Genomic DNA, 25,255 nt, shown 5'->3' with positions numbered 1-25,255 from the left:
CAGAGAGAGGATGGGAGAGGGAGAGAGAGATAGGAACATCAGTGATGAGAGTCATTGATCGGCTGCCTAGCCCACAACCCTGGCATGTGCCCTGACCAGGAATCGAACCGCGATCTCCTGGATCCCGGGTCAATACTCTGCTGCCGAGCCACGCCGGGCCGGCCGGGCCAGTTGTGGTTTTGAAGTGGTTGTGGGAGGCGGCGGGTGCAGCTGTTATCTACGCTGCCATCTTGTTTCTCCAGGTGGATGTTTTTAAAATCCTTGTTGGCTTTGAAACCAAAATGTACAATGTAAGATAAATAGAAGCTAGCTTCAGTTATAAGACATAAGTAGTGCTTTACTCTGATGACTAGTGCATTTCCAAGTGAGCCTTTATCTAATGCATAAATGAAGTCAATCCATTTACCTTATTTCACTGTGGTAAAGAGCCACTGCCACGGTGGAATAGATACAGCGAAGAGTAAATTAGACGAAGAACCTTTGTCTTCAGGTTTCAAGTGTGCGGTAGAATACATCCTTCCTATGTGCCTTGTACTTTCTTCCTCCGCCTGGACTGCAAGCTCATCCAGTGCAGTAATTGTAATCTGCATTTTTTTCTCTGCCTCCTGGAGCGTCCCTCTAGTTCAGGGTAGAGCACTGGTCACTTTCGGCTGGCTTCTTTCCTTCCACACCATGTGAGGGTGGGGGGCCTTGGTTAGGTGGCTAAGAGAATTTAAGCTTCTCAAACCTACCCACTGGACCATGTTCCATTCCACCTGGATAGATGGGATTCTCTATTTGTAAATTTCTGGAGCTCCCTAGCCATGCACAAAGATTGGCAAGCAGTAGAACAGAAAAGAATTCAGGGCTCTATGCCTCCTGACAGCATGTCTTTTATTGTAGATACTCCCCAAATGAGCATGTCTAATTTAAAAATGGGTTGGTAAACTTTTATAGTGTTTCTTTGCATTTGGGGGGGGGGGTGGTCACAAAGCAGGGTTGTTAGACTCAGCATGTGTTTGGCCCGTAGCTGGTACTCAGGGATGGGTTCTTGAGTGAACAGGCAAATGAAATCTGAGGGCGAGCCCTGCGGACATATGAGAACCAGAGGTATTGGGATCTAAGATCTGAAAGACTGTTTCAGTTTTCTTGCTGAGGAAAGGGCAAAGAGGAAAAGGAAAACAAAAAAACTGCAAAAGCATCTTAAAGTTTTAAGAGTTGCTGGGACAGCCCTAGCTGGTGTGGTTCAGCTGGTAGGGCATCATCCTGTGCACCAGGAGGTTGCCAGTTGATTCCAAGTCAAGGGCGCATGCCCAGATTGTGCACTCAGTCCCCAGTAGGGGGTATGCAGGAGGCAGTCTATCGATGTTGTGCTCACACATTGGTGTTACTCTCTCTCTCCCTCTCCCTTTCTCTGTTTCTAAAAAATCAATAAACTATTCTTTAAAAAAAAAGTCACTGGGACAAGTAGCTGACTCTTAATTGCAAGCAGAAAAAGACAATTAGTCTGAATGATCTCTACTTAGAAATATATAGGATGTCCCAAAAATATATATATACACACTTTAACAGCTGATAGCTCAATTTTGAAAATGAAGTGCATTTTAATAAACACTGCCTTTATAATTACATTTTTTGGGACACCCTATATTTGGGTTTGGAAAATGATGTAGCAATTATGTCTTTACAAGTCTTTTCAAATACTGAGAGATGTGGCTAAATAACAAAAGCCATGTGATTGGGGACTCATGAAAGCAAGCACTCTACCAGTAAAATATGACCAGTAAAATATGAGAGGGTAGAGAGGAGAATGATTTACACCAGGAATTCTGAGTCTGCTTGGTTTGAGTTTTGTCATGCCTGTCTACCAGGTCATTCAGAGACTGGAGAGGCCGCCTCCTCCCTTTCTTATTTATTTTCTGTTACACAGATAAATACCCAATGACTGTAAAGAAGATATTTTGTTCAGGATGAGCCTAAAAAGAAATTCTGAGCTGATGGGTCCTTGAGAGCTGAGAGAGGCATGAAAGAGTATTATTCCAAAGACTGAAATGTTTAAAGTTGAATTGGATGACATTTTAGAGATTTGTGTTTAATTTCTCCTTATTCAAGCGTATCACTCCTGCTGGGGTCATAGTTAACAATTTAAAAATAATTGAGTGTACCGAGTCTTTGGCGTTTCTGTCAGTTGGATTATTCTTTCTATTAGAGTCCAGTGGTACTCGGCACGTTATGTTAATCCATATTTAAACTCGGGTGACCTCACGTCCTGATTTGCCTGGGACAGTCCAGGTTTACACCTGTTATCCCAGCAGAATTATTAATAGCAACCTCTTCTACTCTCAGTAGTGTCCTGGTTTGGAAGGTTAAACTCTACAATCACTCTAACTTTGACTCCTAAAAATTTTCAAGAACATGCCACACTTTCCTACTAATCACTGAATTTATAGTTATTTTATAGAATTTCTGAGACCCTTCTTTCTGACCCATTTTAAGCATCCTTTGAACTTCAGAAGGCTCCTCACAGAGCCAGAAAGCCAGTGGTGAGACAGAGATAACTGCATCCACACAAAGACAACTGTTGTTCATTAATAACACATATTAATTAACATGCTTTGCTAATTAATAATATTTTAATCTTTCAGGTTGCATTTCTATTAATCAGCTATATTATTAATTCAATTAAATTAAGTATTCAAGGAATGCTCATGGTTGGCTAGCACATACCTTCATAGACGAACAGAAGTAAAAACAAGAAGACTTCTACCTTGTGTGGCATTCTCCCCTTGTCCTTGGCCGCAGCTCTACCTTATCCAAGTGGAGAGCTTCCCCAGGAGCAGGAGCTTAACTTCAGCACTAGCCTCATTAAGCACCGTATGCCATTTGGTTCTTAGGGCTTTGGCTTAGCCCCACCAAGTTAACCCACATAGTTACCTTAGAGAAGAATCTAATGTCAACTGAGGTTGGTTTAGCAAAGGAAAATGTTGGTTTTATTCTATCTATCTTTAAATGTAAGGAAAGCAGTGGAGGGAAATGGAAACTAGAATCAGAAGACCCAGGTTTTAATTCTTTCTCTGCCATCATCTCCTAGTGGGTGACCTTGAGCAATTTCCTGTCAAATAAGCACTAACATTCTCAACTTCTATGAAAATGACATGGATTCCTCTCTTAGAAAGCAACTTGGCTCCATGTTCATACCTATTCACTCAGGAAAATACTAAAATACGTTGCTATGTTATTTATAATAACAAAAAAATTGGAAACAATCTACATGGCCAAGGTTAGGGGGTTCAGTGCAACAGGTAGGGTTAAGAGCAGATTTCCAAGCTGGACTGCATGCAAATCCCAGCTCAACCACGTGTTATGTGACCTTGGGCAAGTTACTTAAGGTCTCTGTGCTTCAACTTTCTGATCCGTAAGATAATGATAATGCCTACTTCACAGAGTTAGTTTGAGACTTAAATGGATATATATACACAAACATATATAATGTTCTGGAGATCTTTTTCACAACAGTTACTGAACTGCACACTTAAAAATTGTTAAGATGGTAAAAAAATAAAGTTAAAAGTGAATGAAGCAATTGTAATAACAGGGGCAATCATATGTCATACTCTCGAGTTAGGAAAGGATGCAAATTTATACACTGTATGAGCAAAACTAGGTGGGGAAAACGCAGAGAAAAAGACTGCACTCCCCTTGCCTTTTTAGTTCTTGGCCACCACTATCTCACCTCAGCCCTCAGGGTCCTAGATGCCTTTCCTTCATTCCTCTTATCAAAGAAGAAAAAAGCCATTATTAAAAAGATAAAAATAACCCCTCAAAGTGCAAGTGTAATGAACTAATAAAGAGGAACAAAAAGGAACTAGAGAAACGCTGTTTAATCAGCGTTTATTGGGTCTACAAGCCTGACATTTATTCTGTACTGTGTATGGATTCATTAAACACACGAAGGTGTATTCAACACATTCGCCTGGTGTATTAAAAAGAAAAAAACTGTTTTATCATTTTTTTAACTAAGAAAAGGACTATTTTTCTCTGCTCTGTATTTTAAACTTTAATGAAAACTTTAAATAATAATTATTAATAATAAGTAATAACCCTTTAATAATTGAACAGCAATCAGAGCTGTGGTATTGCCATATTTTATTTGGAGGCTTTGTAGGGTCGACCTGACCTGGCTTACAGGGAAAAGGGTGTGCTGGGTGGTTTTGCTTCCCCGAGCTCCCGATTTTCTGAGGCCGCACAGGAATACCGGAGGAAAGGGGGGGGAGGGGCCGGGCGGGGCGGGGGGGGGGGGGGGGGGGGGGGAGTGGGGGAGTTGTGAGGGAAGTGGGGGGCGGGACTACGACGCTCCTGGCTCCGATCTCGGCTGTTTTTCAGTTGAGGCGACGGTGGCCGGGATGGGAGGAGCCGGCTATGCCATGATGCTTCTGCGATAAAAGCGTTCTAAAAAATAATTACAGTAAAATGTTGTTTAAAGGGAGAAATAAAAAAGGGTACGTCGTTTCTGTTTTCTAGTTTTCCACCGGACAACTCAGTTTTAAAAAAACATGAAAGCCGTGGTTCCACTGGGGCTCGAACCCAGGACCTTCTGCGTGTAAAGCAGACGTGATAACCACTACACTATGGAACCTCTACGTAGAGCGCTTTCATTTTTCTTTTACTCATAGTCTACGGTCAGAAACAGCGCCCCCGCGGAAACCCCGCCTCTCTGCCATAGCTCCACCCCCCAGCCGTGGCCCCGCCCCCTCCCCAGATCCGATGTTCGCCGCCAGCAGAGCTCAAGCTCCAGCCTGTGGACCGCTCGCCCTGTCTGCGCGCCCGATTGCTCTCCCTGCGACCAGGTGTCCCCCGGCCTAGAGCGCCTCCCGGCTAGTCACCTGTCCCCAAACTTTCCCTCAGCTGCGGTGTTGGCGAGGCGGTGTCGGCGGGTGGAAGCGGACCGTGCCCGGGGGCACAGCCCCTCAGGCAGCTTCCCTCAACTGGGGCCCGCACTTCCCCCATTTTCCCCACGGGCACACTGAGCCGCTTCTCGAGGTTTGGAGGGCGGACAGGAGCGCTCCTGGGAGCCGAAGATTGAGGCGGCGTGTGGCGTGGGGTGGGCTGGGGGGCGGGCGTCATTTTTATATCGGCATTTATTTTTCCGGGCTTGGAAAAGGCCCCTGTAGGCTCTTAGTGCTCCCCTGACCGACTCCACTGCACTGTCCCGAGAGCGGCCCGATATTGCAGCACTGTTTGCTCTCGGCTGGGGTGGGGCTGGGGTGATGGTGTAGACCTGCTCTTCTAACTAATCTCCAGACTAATCGGCCTTATGGAAGCCAGGGCGGGAGAGTTTTACGACTCTTTGTTACAGGAGCTTCAAAACTACCCTCCAGAGTCACTTAAAGATTTAACTAAAGAACAAGCTCACTCTCTTATCTGTGCCCTAGCCTGGGACAAATTTCTTCAAGGAGATTTCCAGGATTACACATACCAGGAAATCCAGTCATACCTAGAGACCACCTAGAGACCTCCCGTTTTTAGATGAAAGGTTAACGTGGGGGGGGGGGGAGGGTACTCGGGCAGGCTAAATAGACATCTCAGACGGGACAAATTAAATTTATTAAAAGGGGAGGGGCTGTCCAAAGGGAAGGGCTACACAGCGCTTAGCCAAAGGGTATTCAATCCATGATGGCAGACTTGGGACAGAGAAACCAGAAAGCCTTGAAGAAGCAACTAGAGAACCCAGGGTGGGCTGCTTTGGCTCAGTGAGAAGTCTAAGAGAGCGAAGGGGGCCTTGGAGACAGGTTCAGGGGGTAAGCCCGGGAGGAGCTGCTGCTGCCCATTGCTCTCCTCTTGCACTCCTCTTGCAAGTCTCATAGGGTCCTCACAAGGGATGGAGGTGGCTTGGCCCTGGTGTGCTCCCCTGGGGGAGTGCCCACTGGGTCCTTTGTCCTGAGCCTATTTTTCTCTTTCTTGCGGGTGGGCGTGGGCGGGAATCTTAGGGGAGGTCTCAGGGGAGTGTCTTAATAGAATAGTCATCAGCTTTCCAGGTGCGCTCTTTCAGGGTTTCCGTGGCCGGGGATTGGTCAGTGCCAGGGCAGGGGGTTATTAGTCAATGTATCTGGTCCTGAGTCAGCCTTGGCACTACTTGTGTGATTTCTCTGCTTATCTGGGCCTAGAGCTGAACTACAACTGAGGCCTAGATTTTATCTTTAGGAAGGAACGCTCAGGGGGTCTAATCCTCAGGGGGTCTAAACTGCATGACCAGCCATGTGCTAAGGCAGGATAGATTACCCTGGGGACAAAGTTCTTGTTTTCCCAGTTTCACCCCTTGCTAGGCATCTGGGGCTTCTTCCCTGGTGAGTTTCTGTACCTGGCCCACCTAACACAAGTCACCCCCTTTATGGCTGGGGTGAGGGATGCAAAATTTGAGTGACCCAGTGAAAAATAAAAAGTGCCAGGCCTTTTGTTCATAAGTTATTAAGAATTCCAAAACGGTGACCTCAGAGCACTACACCCATGAACCTGGCACTGTGCTTCCAGGACTGTGGTCCCTAAAAAGTGCTGGGACCCTCCATTACAAAGGGTGCCTGTATAGTTTCGTTCTTAGTTTTCATTGTCAGTATCATTTGTTCATACTCCCCTCCCCCTCACACCCCTCCATGCCTCTGGGTGGATCTTTGTCACCATCCTAGGACTGCTCGCCATCCTCAAGCTTGAAAACCACTTAAAACCGCCCGGGGGGGGGGGGATCTTTAAGTGCTGAGTGGGGGGGCATTGCTGAAGGCTGCAGCTGTCTTTTTTCCTGGAGTCTTCCTCTGAAGCTAGCAGAATGATGGAGAAATGATACTGGTTGTATGAAAGCAACCCCTTCAGCCAACTCCTGTCTTCCTGGGAAGGCTCCTGAAAGAAATAGGTGTGTGGAAGGTGCACTAATCTGGGGGGCATGATTAGGATTCTAGTCCTCTCTTGGTGATTCACTAGCTGTGTATTCTTGAACTAGTCAGTTCACCTCCCAAGCCTTAGTGTCCTCCCTCTGGGTCTAAATGTTATCCCAACTTTCCAGGTGGGAAAACGGAGGTAGTTATCTGCTATGTCAGGTTTTTTTTTGTTTTGTTTTGATCATGTCAGTTTTTGCACAGAAATAGGGGCAGACCTCCAGTTAGTGCTTGGGTTCTCTTGTACCAGGTTCCCTATGTCCTAATTAGCGCCCTATAATATTCATCATGGGGCCCCTTCCAGAATGCCTTTTTGTTGATAGATTTTATTTATTTATTTATTTATTTATTTATTTATTTAATCCTCACCTGAGGATATTTTTTTCATTGCTTTTCGGAGAGTGGGAGGGAGAAAGAGATAGGAACGTCGATGTGAGAGAGACATACCGATTGGTTGCCTCCCACATGCAAGCCCCCGGACCGAGGCTGGGGATGGAACCTGCAACCGAGGTACATGCCCTTGGCCAAAATTAAACCTGGGCCCCTTCAGTCAGAGGGGCGACACTCTAACCACTGAACCAAACTGGCTAGGGCTTGTTCACATATTTTGAGAGGACTCTTGAGCACTTGGTGCTTAGGTCATAAGCCATGAGATGACCGTGAGTGCACAGCCACCAGCCGGAGGATGATTTCATGAAAGCTCCATGTTTCCTCCTAGTCAGTGAGCCATAATGACTCCGGGATGCTCAGTAATAAGTATGTCCCACCTGTTTCCAAACCCCTGTAAGTTCAAACAAGGCTGCCAAGAATCAGGCCTAAAATTATACTCACCAATTGTGTTTTTGGTTTGTGTCTCTAGGGAATGCTTTGCTCTCCCTCCAGCTTTCTGTCTGCCCTTGCTGTAAGGGTGGGTTTACCAAGTGCAAGCTTTGGTCAAGTTCCCACACGTACACTCCATGTAGAAAAGAAGCTAGTGCACCTCTGATGCATGCAACACAGGGTTCTGCATTTAGTGAAATACTCTTCTTGCTTTTCTCCATTTTGACAGGGAGGGAGACTTGTTCCACTCCCCACTGCCCTCAAGGTGTAGTCACAGTCTCGATAATTAGTGAAGTGCAGTATGGTTTACAAAGCACTTTCGCATGCATTCCTATGAGGTAACCATAGTAAATATTACTATCTGTTTTTCAGCTGAAGAAGTTGAAGCAGAAGATATTGAATGCCTTACCTGAGACCATTCTGCTGGTGAGTGGCAGGGCTGGGCTCATACTCAGTCTTCTGATAACCTAAGTGATTTCTGGAGGCCCCTGTCTACAAAGGCTACATGTTTTTCCTTTAAGAGTATCATGGTCTCTTGTAATATTTTGTATGCATGCCAGTGAGGAAATGAATATTTTTTCTTTTTTTATCTTTTGTAATTTTTAAATGAAATCCACTAAAGAAGGAACCAAGAACCTACGGAAACAACTATTGATGATTTTCACCTGGAAACCACCAGAGTAGTGGATAGTACCTCAAATAGCCACAGTTTTGCCTGGCACTTCAGTCTGTTCAGTTGGATTTGTGAGGCCTGTCAGCCCCAGGAATGCCCATAAGCATCCCAACAACTATAAGACAAATACATAAACTAGTAAATAAAGACTAGAAGTCACTTTAAGGTTTTCGAGTCCTCTGATTTCTCACATGTTCAGTGTGGCTTCCCCAGTGTTTGGCTTCACTGATGGAGGGTAACTCAACCAAAAAGACTGCTGTCCCAAACACTGACCTGAGTTAGGAAGCTCAGTGGACCTGGTTTCATTTAGAAACAATTGTACTATGTCTTTCAGTGAGTACTCAAGTACTGTATTTACTAAGGAAAGTGAGTCATTACCTTAGTACGATAGAGCTCATCTAATTTTTTCCCTTTTGCGGCTCATCATGTTCAAAACATTTCAAACTAGTCTATTGGAATGGATATTTGCAGCTTTTTGCCCACCTACCTTTTCATAGCTGCTTAAATCCCTCTATCTTACCCTGCTCAAGTTCTGTGGTCATTTTTATCACTCGTTTGCCTATTTTGTTGCTTTGGCAAGACTGCAATCTGCTAAATTCAGTTCTCTCCCTACTCCACCCTTGAATGTACAAGGACACACATTCAGGCTTATGGGTTTCATATTAAATTCTTGACTACTTACCTCAAGTGATGCGGCCCAGAATCATGTCCACTTCCCCTGTCCATTCATTGTCTACCTTCCTAAAGGACAGTTTCATATCTTCTCTCCCTAAACTTCCTGTACCTCCTTCCACAACCTCATAGCTGATGAACTTGCTTCCTATTTCAGTGAAAAAATGGAAGCAATCAGAAGAGAGCTTCCACAAGTACCCCCCACATCTGTCCACCTACCTATATCTGTTCCCTCATAGATCTAGACTGGGGCTCTTCCTCTAGATCTGGGCTTCTCGACCATAGCCCTATTGACATTTGGGACTGGGTAATTCTTGGTTGTGGGGAACTGTCCTTTGTACTGTAGAACGTTTCACAGTACCACTGGCCTCTACTCACTGGATGCCCACAGCATCCCTCCCTTAGTTGTGACAACCCATAATATCCCCTGGGGGGACTAAAAATCTTGGGGGCTATTGACAGTGTGTGTAGACACTTTTAGTTGTTATGACCAGGGGAGGGGTTGGGGTGCTACTGGCATCTAGAGGGTAGAGACCAGGGATGCTGGGGAACATCCTGTATTGCACAGGGCAGCACCCACACGAAGAATTATCTGGCCCCAAATGTTGATAGTGCCATGGTTGAAAAATCCCACCCTAGATGAACTGTCTGCATTCCTATCGAAACCCAGCCCTCCACCTGCTCCTGCGGGAGTTGGAGGCGACTCCATGGCACGTAACACACATACCATTTTGACGGTGTGTTTAATCTGCCCACCAGCTACTGAGGGACTGCCCGGTGTCCCAGTCCCCTGATTTAAGTTTATTATCACATGTCTTCAATATGTCTAGAAGCACAGTGTTGGGCAGTGTGGGAGTTTTACAAAGAAGTATATGATATAGCTGCATTTCAAGGAGTTTGAAGAACATTAATTAACCCAAAGGACTAATTTGTTCCAAGATGTGAATGGATGATAATGGTTTCATGTAGTTTTGCTAACTTAGGATGTTAATGGATTTTAATTAGATCCTGTCTCCTTTCTCTTAAAGAAGAATCTCAGACGTGGAGACGGCAGAGGGGAGGGGGCCATGGTAATACGCAGAAACTAGTCTAATAGTAAAGATAGCCTCATATGGTATTGCCTCTCAATACCAGCTATCTGTAATCCACCAAATCACCCATAACTCATTCAATGAGCTTAGATTTGATAGAGATAGCCACTCAAGAGAGAAAGAGATCAGCTCAAAATGCTTTGTCTCCCCCTCCCTTATTTATATGTCTTGAGATGCCTCTAATTTTTAAAGTCACTCTTCTGGGACTAGGTAACTGAGCACAGAACAATTTAGCTACTCTCCACTCCTACAGAACCCCACTTAAAAGAAAATGTCTGATAGCAGCATCTAGCAAGTGGTAATTGGTGACAGAAATGAAATTGGCTATTCCCTCCACTTCCCCAACACTTAATGTCTCCTTTAGATTTACAAGTGGATTCAACTGTGCACACAATGGGACTTGCCTCTGAGCTTGATGGGAAGATTTCAGGAGTGGTGCAGGTGTTAAACAAAAAATTATATAGTGTATTTTTATTAGTGATTTTAAGTATTTGTGATTTTGGGGATACAATTAGGGTATATTCTGAAGGCTATATGTAATAATAAAAACAAAGTTAATTAGTAGGTTAACTCAGAGGCTGTCTGTGGGCTAGCAGCTTTCCTCTGCTAAATCTTGTTAAAACGAAGTGGATTCTATTTTGTACAGAATGAGCAGGCTGCCATGACAACTGTCTGTGAATATTATTTCAGTATTAGTCATAGATTTCCAGTGTCTGACTCTGGGTCCAACGTTTATTCTAAAACCCAGATGCGCATCTATTCTTAAAGGAGTTCTCCTGGACGTGTTTACAAAAAACAGAAACAAAACATTGTCAACTGGCTGGGCTTTTTTCTTTTGGAATAGATATTTGAATGAATTTACACAGTTGCAAATTGTAGATTTTATTGCTGTTCTTTTCCTTTGGAGAGGTGATTTGGGTGTGAATTAATATCGTACTTGACTATAGAGTTGATTAAATAGATGCACTAGACCAGAGTTTGGAAAGTTCCCCTCTAGGTATATAAACTTTACGTTAAATTCTTTTTTTTTTTTTCAGCTAACAGTAGCAGAAGGAATCTGTGGTTGCCAGTCACAGAAGATTCAATCCAAACCCAGTTAACGAAACCTGTCTCAAATGAAACTGACTTGAAAATTCCAAAGGTAAAATTTCATCCAGAGGTTCACAATGCAGAGCTCCAGCCCTGTTTCCCTTCCTTTCTCTTGGTTTGCCCTTCTCCGTGTATCAGCTGCACCCCCTCAGACTGACTCTCCTCATGATGACAGCCTTGCTTAGAGCCCCACATTTTGGGGGAGAAGAGTGAGTTTGTGTCCCAGTACTCTCTCCAGAGCCTTGAAATTCACTTGTATTGCCTGTCTTTAGCTGTGTGCTCAGTGCTCACGGGAACACTCCCTTTTGCCGAAAGTTGATGTGCTAACTGCCTTAGGCCTGAGTTATGCGTGCCCATCCCTGGACAGTCACTGTTACTTTGGAAGTGGGCTTATGCTAATTGGCTTATGTCAATCAGGGCCCACACTTAGAGTGGGGGGTGGTGTCAATCTCATGGAAACCACAGGGTTGAGAATAGGGAGAGAGTTGATTTCAAAAAGGAAAATTGGGGTACTATTGCAAGGAAGCGAGGGGAATATTTGCTAGCCACCTGGTTAGGAACCAGAAGGGTGGGCAAATAATAACAATAATAGCAGCTAACATTTATTGAATTATTATGAGTCCAGGCACTCAAACTGCTTTAGAGAATGTGTTTGGCTGCAGGTAATAAGGTAAATGAAATAGCAGAGACTTAACACAGAGGGTTGGTTTTTATCTCATGTGATACGAAGTTAGGAAAGAAGCAGCTTCACATTGTCGTTCATGTTTCAGGCTCCTCCCGTCTTTCTGTAACATCATTCTCTCTCTTCCTAATGTGCTCAAGAGGGCTGCTCCTACTCCAGGCTTTGTGTCCTGTTCCAGGCTGGATGGGGGAAGGGCAAAGAGGAAAGGGCTCATGACAGCTGAGTCTGGTCTGTTTTATCAGGAAAATAGCTTTTCTGGGAGCCTCAGCCAGTAAATTTCTACTTATATTTCATTGGCCAGAACTGTGCCACATGACTAGCCCTAACTGTAAGGGAAGCTAGCAAATCAAGTTTTGTTGGCTGTACCCATTGCCACCTACAACAGAATTGGTGTTTTATTGGTAAGGGAGAAAGGGAGAATGGATATTGGTTAGGCAACTATCAGTGGCTGCCACAATGTGTATTAACTCATTTATTCCTTATATCAACCCAGTGTGGTAGGTACTATTACTGTCCTGGTTTTCTAAGAAACAGGCACAGACAGGTTATGTAATTTTCCCAAGCTCGCACATAGCTGCTAAGCAATGGAGCTAGAATATGACCCCAGGCAGTGTGACTCTAGATCCACATTCTGTTATGCTCCCAAGGCACATCCTGACCCACAGGCCAGACCACATTTCTTCTCTAGGATGTGTATCCACTCGGAAATTGTAGGTCTCTCCTAGAAATGGTAGTTAATATTTGTTTAGCACTTCATAGTTTATGAAGAATTTTTCACTTAGAGTATTCCATTTATATATTATTATCCTCAGTTCTTAAATGAGAAAACTGAGGCTCAGAGAAATTACGTAAGTTGCCCAAGTTCCCTAGGTTGTGAGTCGCAGGCAGAGCTGACATTTTGTTGAAATGTCAAGAACTTGTTCCTGGTCCCCTGTCTCAATCCTCCTACTCTTCCAAGCACAGAAGACTTCATTTTTAATTTTTAAAAATTACAATATTTTGCTCTAGGCCTTACATTAACTTCAAAATTTCTCAGGGAAAGCAATCCAGAGAAATCTTGGGTCTCTCACCAACTCATTTTCAGTGTCCTTTGCACTTAGCTACACCACCAGGAACATGGCAGATCAGCAGGAATTGTGTTCTATAATAAGAAACAGAAACCTAAAATGGGAGATTATTATTATTTTTTAAATCCTCACCTGAGGATAGTTTTTTGTTTGTTTGTTTGTTTTTAGAGAGAGGAAGGAGAGAGAGAGAGAGAGAGAGAGAGAGAGAAACATTAATGTGAGAAACATCGATTGGTTGCCTTTCATGTGCACCCCAACTGGGGATCAAACCTGCAACCTAGGTATGTGCCCTGACAAGGAATTGAACCTGGGACCTTTTGGTGTACAGGACGAAGCTCCAACCAACTGAGCCACACCAGCCAGGGCAAAGGGAGATTATTTTTATCTCATACACTATAAAATCCAGAGCTTCATTCATAATATGAAGGTGTTCATTACAAATAGCTCTTATCTACCTGTTTAAGTAAAAGAGTCATTAAATATATAGAAATTTCCTGGCCTTAGTTACATCAGGTTAATTTATATTACGTTCCCTTGAAACTGCTCTGTAAATCATACTTTTCACAAGTAAGAATGACAGTTCACCTCACTGGGATAGGTTAGTGAAGTTTTACTACACTACCGATACCTCAGTTTGCTGATAATTGTTATTTCTCTCATTATTTCCAAATATTTGAAATCATTAGCTTATGGCATTGTTTTATTTATATATCACAACATTCTTTTGTTCTGGTGATACTATTGAATTGACCCCCCAAAATCACAAGAACGTTGTAGAATATAGTTTGACTTTAAAAGTCATGAAAGGGTGGGTTGAAAAAGAAATAGAGATTTAAACAAATAAAAATCATCCTGAGTCATAGAGCAGTGCTGCTCAAAGTATAATAGAAATACGGATTCATGAGCGCCACTCTAGACCTACTGAATCAGAACCTATAAGGGGCTGGGCCCAAGAATCTGTTTTAACAAGACCCCAAGGTGATTTATAAACACATTAAAGTTTCAGAAGCACTGTCTTAGAGAGTTTTATGGAAATAAGAACCACAGATTGTGTACTCTTTGGAATACTGGTGAAAATACTAACTTCAGCGTTGGTAAACTAAGATATGAAGCCCTGGATTCTCCTTTGAAAGTCCCTAGATCAGGGGTGGGTAACGTATGGCCTGCTACGGCCCCCTACAGCCTGCTATGGCCCAAGAAGTCATTTGGTCTAACCCTGCCAAGGCAACTGCAGGCAGGACTCGAAATTCAATAAATCTAGGAGCTTTTTTCATAACTAATTTTTAAGTTGATAATTTTGTATGGCCTGCAAATGATGTTATAAATATCCAAATGTCCCTTGGCAGAAAAAGGTTCCCCACCCCTGCCTAGATCATGGAATCCACTTATCTGCTCCAGGTCACTAAGCCTTAACTCACGTGTATGCTTGACTCTATCCCCCTATCAACACCTTTACCTAATTAATCTGTGTTCATCTTGCAGATGTCAGTTCAAAAGTTACTTCCTCAGAGAAGCCTTTTTGCTTTACCTCCTGACTCACTCTCATGATACACCTACTTCTCTACAATTTTTATAATTATTTGATGAATGTTTCCTTCCCCCACAAGGCTATAAACTTCATGAGGGAAGAGATCTTGTCAGTTCTGTTACCTGGTATGTCCTCAGGGTCTAGAACAGTGCCTGGCACACAATAGATGCTCGACAAATATTTTTTGAATGAATATATGAATGAAACCAAGACAAGAATAAGTGCTCTTAAATAAAATTCTCTAACCCTGGCCAGTGTGGCTCAGTTGGTTGGAGCATCATCTGGTGCACCGGAAGATTTCAGGTACAATCCCCAGTCAGGCTGGGAGCGGGATGCAACTGATCTATGTATCTCTCTCACATCAATGTTTCTCTCTCTCTCTCTCTCTCTCTCTCTCTCTCTCTCTCTCTCTCTCCCTCCCTCTCCCACTCTCCCCCACTTTCTTTCCCCCTTCTTCCAGTTCTAAAATCAATTTTTAAAAAAAGAAAATTCCCTAAAACTTTTCCAAAGGCTCCACCATAAGCTGTTAGTCATCTGAGGCAATAGTAGCAAGGGTTTTGCAAAGAAAGCCATGGATCTTTCCCAGGCCTTGTTTTAGCTAATAATTTCAACATTTCTCCAAACCAACTATTCTTTGTTTTCTATGTTTATGAATACAAAAATGGTTGACAAGGGTAATTGTGGCAAAAAGAAAGAACCTTGTACCCGCCTTTCCAATAAGCAGGAAGTATTTTTTGCAGGCAGGTTGTGTTCACCTTATGTTGGCAGGTGATGATGTCATAATTGCAGCTGACATCATGGGGTTGCCAGGGCAACCTATTGAACAGTATAATCACCTGCCTCTGGTAAACTGCAGTTGAGGCTCAGTCCTCCTCAAGCAACACCCATGAGCGTGAGGATGGATTGAGTCCTGAGCCTCCAGCCCTGGCTGAAAGACTTACCAACCAGCCAAGTGAGTATCTAGGAGTGTGGAACTGATATAACATGGAAGGGTTAGAACTCTTAAAGGAGATGAATGTAATGAAATCTGGGTAGTCATGGAAACATATGGTTGAAAGTTAACCTTCCTGTGTTTAGTTGTTGGGCCAACTCTTGTGGACTTTATGTTTTGTGTATGGAGTTTATTGTACTTTAATATATATTATATTGGAGCTATCTTTATAGGGTGGAATTGGGTAACTTTGATGTAATGGAAAGAGTACTGGCTACCTAGTCATAAGACTGTGACATTTGGGAGCCACCTAACCTCTCCTATAAAATGGAGGGCTTGCCCTCGCCAGTGTGACTTGGTTGGTTGGAGCATACTGAAAGGTTGCGGGTTTGATTTCCAGTCAGGGCACATGCCTGGGTTGCAGGTTCGATCCTTGGTCAGGGCACGTACAGAAGGCATCCAATTGATGTTCTCTAGTGTTCTTTGATTCCTCTCTCTTTCTCTCTCCCCCTTCCCTTCCCCTCTCTAAAATCAATAAGCATATCTTCTGGTGCGGATCAAAAAAATAAATAAATAAAAAATGGAGGGCTTTTCTGAACAAGTCCAGAGGGCCATAGTATCTTGCCACATCATGGGCTCACCTATTATGGAGCTCTGGGCCAAGAACCTCATGGTGGTCTCGCAAAGGTACTCCACCATCTATGCCGAGATGGTTTTGCCCAATTTCCAGTGCTTTGACATGAGAGGGAGTTGTTGCATAAATGTATATATTTTTTTGTTTTATTTTTGTCTTGGGGTGGCAGATTATAGCCCCCACAAAAGGAAAATCAGGAAGAATTACCATTGTTCCGCCATTGACTCATGCTAGGTATCAAACTGAGATACTGCAAAACAGGAGCACATGCAAGCAAAAGGGACAGATTGTGGCAATATTTAAAAATATCACAACTCTCTAAATAAGAAGCAGCTCTGGTAAGTGGATTTGGAATTCAGACAAAACACCCATAACTCTGAAAATCTGAATTGTACGTTGCCAAGGTAAATTACTTCTATGCAGTAATTAGAGAAGATATGTTGGATTATCTGATAATACCTGTTTCCCTTGGTATGCAGCTATCCCTCTCTCCTGGGCCTCTTCCTTTCCAGATTGCTCCTTTGTTCGCTCCTTAATGTCTCTCTATTCCCCAGGGTTCTGTGTTTGCTCCTATTGCCTTCCTACTCTACGAGCTCTCCCTGGCTATTTTATCTCCTCTAATCACTTCAGCTGTTACCAGTACCCTGATGATCTCTTTAATCAGAATCTGCAGACCTGATTTATTTCCTGGGCTCTAAACATCGGCTTCTACTGTGTATAGAACATTTCAGCTTGTCATTTTTCTCCACCATAAACACACTTGTCCCCCTTCATGTCCTACCCCTGTACCTGTTAATACTCTTCTGTAATTAATGGCATCACCAAGACTATAAATTACAAGAGAGAAGGGACCACTGTTGTACCCCTAGCACCCAGCATAGTGCCTGGCACAAGGTAGAAACTCAGTAAGTAGTGTTAAATAAGTGATGAATCCATTTATTATTCCAAACTAGAAACCTTGGAATCATTTTTTTTTTAATCCTCACCTGAGGATATGTTTTTATTCATTTTAGAGAGAGAGGAAGGGAGAGGGAAAGGGAGAGAGAGAGAGAGAGAGAGAGAGAGAGAGAGAAACATTGATGGGTTGCCTCCCATAGCACCCAGATCAGGGATAGAACTGGCAACCTGGGTATGTGCCCCAACCGATGTTGAACCTGCATCCTTTCAGTGCACATGACCATGCTCCAACCAACTGAGCCACACTGGCCAGGGCTGGAATCATTCCTGATATCTCCGTCTCCTTTGCTCCCTATACCTAGTCTGGGACCAGTGCCAATTTGTACCTAAAAGGCTTTTATAGTTGGCCTCTCCCCTCCACCCCCACTGCGAGGGCTTTAATTCTGCCCTTATATCTATCTCTTGGATTGTGACAGGAGCTTCCTCATTGGTCGTCTTATGGCTGGCTTTTTCCCAGTTCAGCACCATCTTACCCTCAGGGTGATCTTCCTAAAGTTTGAATCAAATCAGATTACTCTCAGACTCCCCTTCACTCAAACAGAATTTGCAATCTGGCAGCCTCACTCTAAATCCATGGAGTTTATACAGTGTTTTGAGGAAATGAGAATTACAGTATTTCATTGATTCTAAGATGCACATTTTTTTCACATTTTAGCACCTCTGAAATTGGAATGTGCTTAAAATCAATAGAGTGTCATAGTTTGATGGGTGGCTTTTTTCTTTTTCTTTTTTTTTTTTTTTTAAAACATCTTTATTGATTTCAGAGAGAGGAAGGAAGAGGGAGAGAGAGAGATAGAAACATCAATGAGGAGAGAGTCACTGATCAAGCCCACAACCTGGGCATGTGCCCTGACCGGGAATCGAACCCCGATCACCTGGATCCTAGGTCGATGCTCAACCGCTGAGCCCCGGGCGGCCTTTTTCTTTTGATTGGTACATGAAATAGTGATGCACCTTATAATCGATGGCATCTTAAATTTGTAGATATACTCACATTTAAAAATAGGGAGATTTTACATAAAAATATGTGCAGCTTCTCTTGAAAAATTATATTGGGCAACACTGGGCCAGGATTTCTAGATGGCAACCTAAGAGGGAGCTACCAGTAAGTAGCAGCTGCCTCATTTAGACAAAACTCTCTAGAATGTCCCATTGTTTCCATCTAGGCTGCTTTATTCATTTATATTATCTGCCCCAGCTCATGTAAGCATTCGTAATTGCAATCCCCGACTGACTAGTTAAACTCTGAATTCTTTGTTACGATTTACAAGAACGATCACAGTTGGCACCAACTTACCTCTCCAGGTTCACGTCCCCGTCTTCCACTCTATATGCCCTCTAGCCCCCAGTCTCAGGAAACATTATTCAGATATAACATGCTCCCATGTTCCCTGGAATGCCTTTCCCACCTTTTAATATTCTTTGAAACATTTCCTGACTTGTCCTGACTGAACTGATATACTTCTGGACTCTAATAGTAAGTGGCTTATCTCTGGACCTACACTTCCTGTTTTGAAATTATTTGTGGAAAGGCCCATGTCCCTCATTACACTGTACACCTGTACAGCTCGCTCATCTTTGTGTCCCTGCCTTATAGCTGGAACATGCTCGGTAAGTATCCGTTGAGTAAAGAGTGGATGGGCTGTGTTTTCTGGTTGGGAGCTCTGTTCTTTGAGTTTTGCCCGTGGTTAGAGAGCTAAAAGTAAAATCAGAGGCAAGGGCAAGTGTCTTCCTGAGTGCTCATAGTTTACAGCAGAAAACACTGCTTCTGGCTGTGACTTAGAAAGGGCCCTTGGCAGTCAAAGTCAGCCCATGGGGACTTTAATATCTGCAGACCCAAGGCAATAAACCAGAGCCAGCTCTTTAAAGCTTTTTGAAAAATTTATTTTTAAATTAGTGTACAGTAAAATTGACTTGCTGTACAGTTCTGTAAATTTGGACACATGGATAGATGAGTGTAACCACCATCGTAATTAGGATACCGAGCATCACCCTCCAAAACTCCCTCTGCTATCCCTTTGCAGTCTCACCCTCCCCTACCCATCAACCCTGGCAACCACTGATCAGTGCTCCATCACTGCTGGTTTCTTCCTTTTTTTTGAAACTCTCATATAAATGTACACAACCTTTTAAACCTGCCTCTTTAACTCAGCATAATGCCTTTGAGATTCATCCATGTTGTGTACATCGGTAGGTTGCTGTAACCCACCTTTGATTTCTTTGAATGACTTCCTAATTACTTGCCAAATCTGGCTTCCCTTTTCTCCTACTTAAAGTGGTTTTTCAATACCCTGAACTTATCCCTAAAAATATATGTGATTCTTTCTCTTTATTTAAATGTAATATTACTTGCTATTCCTTCTCTCTTCAAAAGGGAACAGGTTCTTTAAATCAAGATTCTTCGAATGTTTTTGATTGTGAATCTCTCACAGTAAAAGCTTTCTGAGAATGGATGCCTAATACAGGTCTGTTTATTTATTTGCAACTAATACTGCTGAACTCATATATTGTGTATATTACGAAGCATGCATAAAAATAGAAAATTCAAAAAGAATAAGAGAATAGATAAAAATACAAATTCTAATGTTTTGCTTTCTATTCTCCAACAGATCTGTGCTGCTGCTGTGGGGTAGGTACCTCAGTTTGGAGACTACCAGGTGCTAGGAAGCCGGGAGAGGGTATGATTGCCCACCACTAGCCCCAGCACCAGAAGGCTTGCTGAGAGGCCAGCCCCATCTGTGCTACCCACTTTTGGTGCTATCGGGCATTGAGGTATCAGGGAGCACAAGTGGACAGACACCTTAAGTACTCACTACCAAACAGATCTGCACATGTTGTTTTCTCAGTCTACTGCCAAATCCAGATGCTTTGCCTAGATTCTAGCATACTCCCCATGGTATTATGACTCATTAGAATTACTTTTCCTTGGTAGAAAATGGAACTGTGGCTAGTTCTAGGAAGCTTGTGAAATAGGACAGGCTGGCCTGGCTGGCATGGGTCAGCGGTTAAGCATCAACCTAGGATCCAGGAGATCGCAGTTTGATTCCCAGTCAGGGCACATGCCTGGGTTTCAGGCTCGATCCCCAGTGGGGGGTGTGCAGGAGGCAGCCGATCAATGACTCTCATCATTGATGTTTCTTTCTCTCTCTCTCTCTCTCTCTCTCTCTCTCTCTCTCTCTCTCTCTCTCTCTCTCTCTCTCTCTCTCTCTCCCTCTCTCCCTCTCCCTCTCCCTCTCCCTCTCCCTCCCTCCCTCCCTCCCCCTTTCTCTCTCCCTCCCTCCCTCCCTCCCTCCCCCTTTCTCTCTCCCTTCCTCTTTCTGAGATCAATAAAGATATATATATATATATATTTTAAAAAAGAAATAGGACAAGTTGGCCTGCAATGCCCAGTCTCTCCCTTGTGAGGTAACCAGCCTTCTCCATCCCCTCTGTCTTTCCATAGTTTGCTACTACTGTAGACTAACCAAGGTGCTGGTTTGGGCTCCCTCAGCAGCAGACCCTTAGACAAGCATTTGAGAGCAAGGAGTTTATTTGGAAGGTGAAGGCAAACCCAGTAGGGGAGTGGGGAAGTGAGAAAGGAAAGAGAAACAGCCAAGACAGCCAAGAAAGAGTAAATCTTGCCTACAGAGGTGGAGAAGCAGCCATTTTTCAATCGTAACAGACAGACACTTTTCTCTAGCCTGTGGGAAGTCTAACTGCAGCATTATAATTAGGACCACAGTTTATTCTGATTTTTACTTCACCTCTCCAATTTCACATCCTCGGTAAGAACTGTAAATTATACATGTCTCCAAGAACACCCTCATCTCTCCCTTACCTCTTCTTCTGGCTAACTCTTAATTCTGGCTGCTCAATCATCGGGTCTCAGCCTGGGTATCACTTCTAGAAAGCCTTCCTTAATCCCCCTTTCTGGGATGGGGCTCTTTCTCTGTATCCTCTATCTGTCCTGTTAGAGATCTTATCACGCTGTATTGCTTTCATTTATTCATGTAATAAATATATGTGTCTGGCACTGTTTTAGGTACCTGGAGCTTATATTCCAATAGGGGAGACAGGTTTTAATTTCTCACTTACCTATGTGTTTGCCTCACCTAATCATTTCCATTTTGTTCACTGTTTATGTTCATCCCTCAGCACAGTACCTGCCACATAGGAGGTGTTCAATAAAAATGTGTTGAATTGAATGAAACAGCACAAGGGCATCTTAGTTAGGGATGATTTGGTATTGCTATGGCCTTTTCTGGGGGGAAAATGAGCTCTCATCTTTTCTGTTGGCTGTTCTCGTATGAGAGATAAATTGACTCATTATTTTTCCTTTTTACAGGCTAGGACAACACATCCATCCTCAGCAGGAGGAAAGCCAGATAACAACTGAATAGAAGCTGGAAACAGCATTTTACGAACATACAAGGTGCTGACTGAGGCAGTGTAGTGTAATGATTATAAGTAGAGATTCTAGAGTCAAAGTGCCTGGGTTCACATCCCAACTCTGCCACTGATTTGCTGTTTGACTTTGGGCTATAGTTCCTAATGCATAAATAGGGATAATAATAGTATATGCCTCATACCATGGTGTGTGGATTAAATAAGATTAACACATGTAAAATTAGTAGGTGCCTAGAACATGGTAAGTACTATCGTTATTGTGATTTATTCACATACACCAACACTCATTCATTTAATAATTGGATGCTGATCATAATACTCTCTGTGGTGCTCAAAGTAGCATTGTCGTTCTTTGTACAATGGAAAAATATGATGAAGTTCATTTTAAGCATATTCTAAGTTTTAGACAAGTCACATAAAGGGCACAGCCAATCCAATTCATGGTCCAGAAAATGGTCATTAAAATAATCACCTAAATCATGAGTTCTTTCCCTCCTTTTCTTTCTTTCTGTGATTAAACAAATATTTGGTGCTGGGAATGCCAAGAGGCATGAAATAGATCCTTTCCCTTCAGGATTTCATATGTAAAAGGACAAAATTACACTGCACTTTGGGAAGTTCTATAATTGGCCACACACATGGCTTTGAGTGCCAGAAGACAGAGTGACTAAGTCCCCTTTGGTGATTTAGGAAAGGCTTCACACAGAGGAGGTGACATTTGAACAACTGTAACTAGACATAGCCATCATTTAATCACTGTGGATTGAATAGGCATTTGGCCGAAAACTCAGCCATATAGTGACATTGTCCACTATTTTTTAGGGAGCCTGGCTAATTATGCTATCATTTACAATGTGTATGGCAGCCTCATCAGGTCCTGGTCTTGGAGTCCCTGCCATGGAAACCTGTACAGTTGCATTATCTGATAATGAGGTCCTCTGATAATATTTAATATGCTAATAGGAGGAGAGAAGCCCAGAGCTGCCTTTCTAGTTATTTCTAAAGTGACTCCATTAGATTAAATAGCAAGCTAGGTAACTGCTTTACTGGATCTCCTGTGGCCCCCAATTGCAGAAAGGAATTGGCTAAAGAGCAGCTTGGGTGGGGTTATGAAATAATTATGCCTGGAGTCTTTTAAATCCTAACTCTTGATGCCTAAGGCCAGTAAGCTAAGGCCTTACGCTGTGTAACCAACTAGGAAGAGTTTGGGAGGAAAATTGCTGTCAGTGCAGCTGCAGTCAGCGTGAGACTCTGGGAACAGGTCACCCCTGATTGCCTCAAAAGACAGCCGAACAGTGACTGGTGGCATCCAGTACTGACATCCGCACTTCGATTATTCAAGTGTGTCTTCCTCCTTCTTCCTTCTCAAACTCAGCAAAATTACAACTCAACTTTCCTTTTGTTTTCTGCTGATGGAGGGAGGTGAATCTCTTCCACAGATGGATTCTCCAACAAGCAGCTAATTGAATAGCTGGAGGAATAAAAATGTCATATAAATAAATTTGCAGCACAGCACCCAACAGCTGCCCCCTTAACCCATGCCTTTTCAAGTCCTAAGGAGGAACATTTAGTGATTCCACTTCCTTCTCTTAATCGTACCCAGGTTACTGTAATGTTTCCTAGAAATCATTCTTGATTGACCTAAAGAGCCAGCCATTGAATGCTTTTCTGCCCTTATTTGCCAAAATTCTCTTTTATGCTTTGTACTGATGCAGTTTATTTATGCAAACTGCGGCCTGGTCCTGCCCATACAGAGCCCAGTCCCCCTGGAAGCAGTCATGTGACTGCAGTCCATTACTTGAGCACATCCCTTATCTCTGAGCACGGAACAGGGCAGGGTTGGGGCAGAAAAGCTGTGGGCTCCTAGCCAGAGCCCAGCCTCTCCCGGATCTGTGGCTCTGGGCTCCCTATTCCAGGCTGAAAGGCAGAGCAGCCGTGGCCTGTTTGGGTTATTTCTTTGTGTGTGCGGGTGTGTGTTTATTTCTTGATTTATTTAAGCCGGAGCTCATCCTGCAGAGAGCTGCAGAGATGTGAGATGTGTGGAGTGCGTGTGTCTATGTAGGGGGTGCTCCAGAGAGAGCTGAATTTTATCTTTTTTTCTTTCAGACCTCAGCATTCCTCATAGAGAACGTTTTTTTTGGGGGGTGAGGAAAAACCTCTGCACTGGCCAAGCAAAAGAACCAGGTAATATGTTTGTTTGTTCTTAGGTATTTTGGGGAAGCAGAAGTCTACATTATAAATATATATTATGTAGCAAACAGAACAGGGAGTGTGTACTCTTTGGAGTTTATTTTATTGCCTTGCAATTTCTCAGATTGATTTTTCTCAAAGATGCTGATTGGCAAATCACTTGCTATCATCTTAAAATGACTTTGCAACCTGAAGGGTCGTGGCCTATTTCAAATGAACATGATATTTGGAAAAACTCTGTGGTCACTTGAGTGAGAAGCTAGAAAATGAGGGAAAAGGGATACTTTAAGAAACTCTTTTAGGCTCTTCACAGGGTGTTCCCCAAACCCCCATTGTGCAACTTCATGTTCAGAATGTTCAGAAGTCTTTTTTTTAGCTCCCTTGGGCCTCTGGCTATTGCACCAGGCACCACAGGGTTTCCATCTGTCTATAAGAAAGGGGAACAAAATTCCTTGCAACGTTCAAGAATTCTCTTTAGTGATTTAGTGCTTACATAGATTGATCAGATTGGATCCTGAAACCAAGGCATAGCGAACCTTTTAGTGGACAGACATTTCTGTTCTTTAAGATTAAACATAGTGGATCTTCGGTTTCTGCCATTGATCAGCTGTGCCCATGGAGTACAGTATTTAATTTCTGAGTCTCAGTTTCTGCATCTGTAAAATGGGAGTGATGATGCCGTCTTGAAGGTTGCTGTGAAGATTAACTGTAATAATAGAAATACAAAGCACCCCATTGTGCTGGGTAAAATAGTAGTCCTTAATAAGTAGTGGTGATTTTAGCCATTATTATTATTATTATTATTATTATTATTATTATTGTTGGTATAGTATTCTTTCAGATCTTAGTGCTCTCGGGGGAAAAGAGCCCATATCTTGTGAATCAGCAATTATAGAAGAACTTGTAGACCCCAAGGGATTTTCTATTGGAAGGTTCCGGACAATGTATTTGGAAGGAGGAGATTTGAGGCAAACATAAGTTTCATTTGAACACTTCTGCCACAGGGGGTACCCACCCATGCATAGCCCCTCCTAACATCATCAGCTGAGAATTGCTCCTGCCCTGGCCATGTGCCTCAGTTGGTTGAGCGTAGTCCCATGCACTGAGGGGTCGCTGGTTGAATTCCTGGTTGCGGCTCAATCCCCAGTAGGGGGCGTGGAGGAGGTGGCCGATTGATGTTTCTCTATCATCGATGCTTCTCTTTCTTTCTCTCAAAAAAAAAAAAAAAAAAAAAAATTGCTCACTAGTCCTGAGTACAAGTATGTATGTAAGCGATGTTACTCTCCTTAGTTCCTTATGAGAAAATTGAGGTGCAGAGGAATTAATGACTGAGAAGAATTTAAACTCTGGTTTGTCTGACTTCTAAACCGCAGGCCCCACTGGGCCAGCATCAGGCAGTTAGGAACCATAGATGTTTTTGAGATGCTTTCCCTGAAAAGGGCCCCCTGCTAGGCTGTTTGGGAAACAGTGGACGCTGTAGCTCTTCTTAGAGATTCACAGTGCACATTAACGCATTGAAGGCTCTGAGGAGTCCTGTAGTAAAGAAACCCGTGTAAACCTACTTCTCCTGAACTTATTTGATGGTGGGACTTTTTTTTTTGGCCTTGTTCCTAGAATTATAAACCATGTAGAAC

General features: G+C 43.2%; 1 protein-coding gene and 1 non-coding gene across 2 annotated transcripts in view; one reads left to right on the top strand and one right to left on the bottom strand.

Moving 5' to 3' along the window:
- Window positions 1-4,542: 4,542 nt before the first annotated feature.
- Window positions 4,543-4,615, bottom strand: TRNAV-UAC (transfer RNA valine (anticodon UAC)). The gene has a single exon. It is a non-coding gene; the product is annotated as a tRNA-Val (tRNA).
- A 3,476-nt stretch (window positions 4,616-8,091) lies between these two features.
- Window positions 8,092-25,255, top strand: part of PPEF1 (protein phosphatase with EF-hand domain 1) — a 96,232-nt gene continuing 79,068 nt past the window's right edge. The window contains exons 1-5 of the mRNA XM_016199350.2: window positions 8,092-8,147; window positions 11,195-11,298; window positions 19,655-19,674; window positions 21,370-21,456; window positions 23,538-23,615. The gene's annotated coding sequence lies outside the window, so the exon portion shown is untranslated. The remainder of the gene's footprint in view (window positions 8,148-11,194; window positions 11,299-19,654; window positions 19,675-21,369; window positions 21,457-23,537; window positions 23,616-25,255) is intronic.

This window comes from Miniopterus natalensis, chromosome X, assembly GCF_054644295.1.
Source record: "Miniopterus natalensis isolate mMinNat1 chromosome X, mMinNat1.hap1, whole genome shotgun sequence".
NCBI lineage: Eukaryota > Metazoa > Chordata > Mammalia > Chiroptera > Miniopteridae > Miniopterus > Miniopterus natalensis.
This window is presented reverse-complemented; position numbering and strand designations above follow the sequence as displayed.